Source organism: Rhinoderma darwinii, chromosome 5 (genome assembly GCF_050947455.1).
Source record: "Rhinoderma darwinii isolate aRhiDar2 chromosome 5, aRhiDar2.hap1, whole genome shotgun sequence".
Classification (NCBI taxonomy): domain Eukaryota; kingdom Metazoa; phylum Chordata; class Amphibia; order Anura; family Rhinodermatidae; genus Rhinoderma; species Rhinoderma darwinii.
In genome coordinates this window covers 71,410,955-71,416,954 of record NC_134691.1, presented here as the reverse complement: position 1 = coordinate 71,416,954, position 6,000 = coordinate 71,410,955, and positions in this window count along the sequence as shown.

The window sequence follows — 6,000 nt, the reverse complement described above, 5'->3', positions numbered from 1 at the left end:
TGGTCAATTCAGTATAGATATGGAAGAAGTATTGGGGTTTATTCTGTAGCTCTAAGTTTTGGATTTTGTCTGAAGTGTCCCAAATAGCTTTGTATCTTTGTTTCTTAAGTCTACTACCTAGTTGGATAAAGGTCCCCCTTATGTAGGCTTTGTGGGAGATCCAGAGTGAGAACTCATTAATCCCTGGGGTAACATTAAATTGGAATTAATCAGAGAGTGCTGATTGTATTTTAAAGTAAAAATTTTTGAATGTTCAGAAATAATAAAACTGAGCTGGTATTGTCAATCAACAATAATTGAACGCATAACACAGTGATGTAAATGCCATGAACAGACATTGAAAAGGTAAGTGAATAAATGCCAATTATGCCACTGTCTGACAAATTAATTGTGATGTTCACTACTAGAAAATCAGAGCAGGATTTCCTTCCCAGAAATAACCTGCTCCCAGTGAGTAGGGCCAAAGGTTCCCTAAATTACAAGCCCTTCCTCACGTCAAAAATGATCCGTCAATTTGTATAATTATACCCTTGAAGAATTAAAAATTGAAGAGTGGAGGAAACGTTTCAACAAGGAGTAACAAGTAAATGAATGACTGAAAATGTAGTTTAATCATTTGCTATATATGTGGTTATGACGCTTTCTGTTATTGTTGGGTATGTGTTTATATGTGGTTGATGTTCACATTCATGTTGAAAAGCTTAAGATTAAACAGACCATGTAGAATGTTTACATTTTTTTCATTAGAGTTTTTTTTATTTCATGTCTACTTGGCTAGAATAGCTAGCTATTATGTAAAAGCATTTCTGAAAATAGGTACAGTGTTCTTTCATGTATTTTGTGCACTGGTGTAGGGCAAATGTTTAGACGTGACAATTTTATTGTATACACGTTGTATAATACCATACAAGACTGGATATTTGAAGACATCAAACCGTGAAGATTGACATTTATTGCTGTAAATTGGAGGAGAAGGAGATCCACTGCAATCCTTTCCTTACCTTGGATGCTGGTAAAATGCAATGGTTGTTTTTATTATTTATTACTTCCCAATAGCATGAATATAGCTTTGTCTATTCCATATAACAAGGGCAAGCCTCAGTGTTCTTCAATAGTAAAATTCAAATTTTAAGATAAATTTGTTTCACCTTAGTTCTTTTCATTTTTACCAGCAAGCTCTTCACTTGAAACCAAACTCCACTTACAAAACCACTTTTCTGTAATCTAACCTGCTGCTGTTCATTTACCCCTCAGATACCCCTTCTTTGTCTTCTAATGGTTACCTTCTCCCCAGGATTGGTGACCATAACATACATACTGTATAAAAAAACTCAGTTGGAGAGACTGTTGATAAATCGAAAAAAGAATGTCAGGTCAGACCCGGCATTTTTTTCCCAAGTGGAAAATTGTTCGAAAATTGTGATAAATAAGTAGCGCTCGGCAGGACTCTAAAGCCCCTCCACACAGAGGTTTCATTAATATATGGTTAGGGTCGAACGTCATATTTTTCAATGCATTTACGCAAAAACAAATTGATAAATCTGCCTCAGTATCTCTATCATAGATGAACACACAGAGGACCCACCCATGATTAGAAGGCAGCAAGATTGCTCCTTATCATTTCATAAGATCGGAGGAAAGGAAGGTAGTTAGAAGGAGGGTCATTAAAAAATTACGTAAAAAAGAGCTAGAAGTGTTTATAATATAAAACTGTGTTATGGCAGGTTTTTGAGAAGCTCTGTAGCTTTATATAAAAAATGTATAGTATAACTAAAATACCAGAACACACATAATGCTTTAACTACAGCTCTTGGAACCTTGGCTTCTGCAGATATGTGGAATAGAGGTTTGGGCAGTGTTTACATACAGATCTGTCCTACCTTTCCTCTTATCTCAACATATCCTGAAATGAGTGGTGTGAGTGAGATGACCAGCTTTGAAAACAAAAACAATTTCACGATACTCTGTCACGAGATGTCTATGCTACATGTGTCTATGTTTGGCCACCCAGTGGTTGTTATGTGACTTGCAGTCTGTCAAGCGTTTTGCTAGCATGTGCGATATTATATTTAAATGGTTTCATGAAAAATTAACCAAATTTTAGCAAAGGTAAGGGTGGACACATCTGTACATATGGGAGGAACATAGGAACATCCAAAAACTTATTGTCTCTCTTGCCTGCTCCACATTCCTAACAACAGTCCCGTTCTGCAGAGGCATAACTTCTGTGCTGGGCTCCAGTTCAGAAAAAGTATCCCCTGGAGTTGGAAAAAATACAAAAAAGAGCAACAAAGCTAACAAGGGGCATGGAGAATCTAAGTTAAGAGGAAAGATTAAAAGAATTAAACTTATTTAGCCTTGAAAAGAGACGACTAAGGGGGGGGGGGACATAATTAACTTATATAAATACATGAATGGCGCATACAAAAAATATGGTGAAATCCTGTTCCATGTAAAACCCCCTCAAAAAACAAGGGGGCACTCCCTCTGTCTGGAGGAAAAAAGATTCAACCTGCAGAGGTGACAAGCCTTCTTTACTGTGAGAACTGTGAATCTATGGAATAGCCTACCGCAGGAGCTGGTCACAGCAGGGACACAGTAGATGGCTTTAAAAAAGGCTTAGATAATTTCCTAGAACAAAAAAATATTAGCTCCTATTTGTATAAATGTTTCCCTTCTCCCATCCCTTGGTTGAACTTGATGGACATGTGTCGTTTTTGAACCGTACAAACTATGTAACTATGTAACTTGCCCTAATGTAAAATTTGTAACCAGGCCCCTCATCTATCATGCAACATTTAAATTACTAGTGTCTTCATACATGGCAGAGGAGTCTTTGGGCACCATAAGGCACCAAGATCCAGGATCACTACGATATCTGCACTCCTTGTAGCTACTCCCCAGCAGTTTTGGTTCCCATTCAAGATGGGCACTTCATCATGAACATGTCCTGTTAGTTCTGCTGTTGTGTGCCATTGAAATGAATTGTACCCATTGGTAGTGTTTTAAAGGTACAGCAAAGGTAACGTTCTACTACTCTTTCCTGCCAACTCACTCTGAATATTACCAGTCATCTCTACATGTGTTTTTTTACAGCCCGTAAAAACATTATAAGGCCTCATGCACACGAACGTAAAAAACGCCCTTCTATTGGCCACGGGTACCTTCCTGTTTGCCTACGGGAAGGTGCCCGGGCCATTGAAAAATATGGAACATGTCCTATTTCAGGCCGTAATTACGGTACGGGCAGGTCCATAGAAGCCTATGGGGCTCCCGTAATTACGGGTGGCTATGTGTGTGCACCCATAATTGCGGGAGCGTAGCAAGGCTACGTCTGGGGATAGTCACTGTCCAGGGTGCTGAAAGAGTTAACTGATCGGCAGTAACTCTTTCAGGACCCGGGACAGTGACTACTGCTCTAGTTAATAGTATTAAAAGTTAACTTACCCAAAACTCCCTGCTTCTTTCTCCAGTCCGGCCTCCCGGGATGACGTTTCATCCCATGTGACTGCTGCAGCTATTCACAGGCAAATCACAGGTCTATCACAGGCTGCAGCGGTCACATGGACTGCCGCATCATCCAGGGAGGTCGGACTGGATGTCAAAAGTGGGACGCGTCACCAAGACAATGGCCGGGGTACGTATGAACTTCTTTTACTTTCAATCGCTGTGGAAACTCTGCCCAGGGCTTGCCCTTCTCTCTATCCAGCACTGATAGAGAGAAGGGGCTGCCGATTAGTGCAGAGAAAACGGGTCCGTAAATACAGGTGGAATACTGATGACAACAATAAATACTGGTGAAATACGGGTCGATTACGTGTGACAAAGGATCCATATTTACACCACTTTTTACGGGAGGAAAAAAATACATTCGTGTGCATGGGGCCTCACTCTGGCATCTTAAGCACTGAACGTTCTATTGGCTTCTTTTCCTTGTCAAATATCTGTATGTTTTTCAACATGTTATTGTGTATGGTTATTGCTTCATCTGATTGTAAAGCATTGCAGAATATGTTGCCAACTATTTAAAAAAAGTTATTAATATTTTTCCATTGTCCTGCATAAACACGGGATTAATAAAAACGAACTATATACAGTATATTGCAGCAGTATGAAAGCTTTACATTACTCCTTGTCCCCCAATTGCTTTTTAAAATTTTAACTTGGTTCCTGAGCAACAAATATAAGTTGTATACTTAACTTTTAGTTGCCCTTATTTCCTAGTTAAGTAACCAAACAGCCTTTGCATTTGGCAAGAATTAATACTGATAGAAACATGTTCTGTGCTTGTATTTCTCAGTGTTTAATATATTTCTAAAAATGTATTACACAGTGTATATTGTGCAGGCACAGGTCTCCCAAATAGCATGACTATGTGCATTATTATGATTCAATGTGGAAAAAGTCCAGGCAAATTTTTTTCTATTCATTTGGGGAGTACATGATTCTGTATTATTACGGAAATATAAGCTTAAATCACACATTTATAGGTAGTTATTAATGTACAGAGTTAATTTTCTTCCATGCATCAGCTAACTACTCATTAAATCCAAATTCTGATTAATATAATTACAATAAATGTATTTTTTTGCCATAAAAATCAGTGACCTGTCTCGTTTACCACCTTAGAATTTTATAAAAAAAGAAAATGAAATTAGGTATCTGGTTTAATTATTTTTTTTTTCAAATAAACTATTAGGGAATTCTGAGTTATAAGAGGAGGAGTCCAATTACTTAAGACCTCCATCAAGCTTTAGTGGAGAGTGGCTAGAAAGAAAATGTCTCTCTCTGGAGGACCCAGCACATCTGATTTCAATAATCATTGTGTAATGCTTCTTTTCCCCTGTGGTGGTGCTGCAGAACAATTGAACACTTTTTACCAAGTATTGCCAGCTTATCAAAGCTAGGCATCCTGTGATCACTCTATTTTTGGGGAACCCTTCTAAGCCAAAAGTAGTATCAAAATCAGACAATCTAACAATCTATGATAAGCCATAAATAAGGACACAACGCTGTCCGAAACGCGTAGGCACAATCTAATATTGCTAACCACCCTTGCATTTGGAATTTTTTAAGAAGTCTTGAAATATAATTGGAACCTTGTTTCCTTTTAAATTACTTGGTGCTGGATCACTGTTTCTTTTCCATTACTTGCAATCTATTAAAGAGACACATAATAGTGAATAGAATGTCATGAAATATCTTCTTGTTTTCCAATATAAAAATAGTCACCTTTTAGAATAATCCACCAAATCCCTGGGATCCAACATTGGATAGAGAACTTGGCACATCTCTGCCAAAATAAACACATGGGTTGCATTGATATAGAGTGTGACACAACCAGGATTTGCTTACTAATCTTATTATTGTTAATTTACAGAAATTTCCTTCACAGGCATTTTAACTGTTTCCATCACAATGATTGAAGAGCGGACAAAATAGTTTTCATGAACAAATTAGAAAAATAAAAAAAGAGATGGCAGTCACTAGGGTAGAAGTCTCATAACAACAGTGAATGGATTGTGATGTTTGTCAAACAAATGGAAGCTCACTCATCTAGGTGAATTGTACTATATTAGCACAGCTTAAATGACAATGTTGTAGCAATGATCCCCTGGTGCTTTCCACTGCCTTCTTTTGCCAGGGCCGATACACAGTGCTGCGTATGGTATCCTGAGCACTTTCCTTTTAATGTTATAGTCTGAGGAATGACTCAGTTTATTGCGTGAGTAAATCATTTAGTCATGTGGTATCATTCTCCTTTAACCCCTTAATAACCGCCGATACGCCTTTTCACAGCAGTCATTAATGGGCTTTATTCTAGGCCATCGCCTTTTCACGGCGGCCTAATCAATGACCTGCATGGGTGTCCCATGCAGGCTGGAGCCGGAACTTAATTGTCTGATGACAGCCGGGCTCCTGCTCCAACAGTAGCGATCGAAGTTTAGCGACTGCTGCATTTGAGTTATTTACAGAGGGAGGGAGCTCCCTCTGTCACCC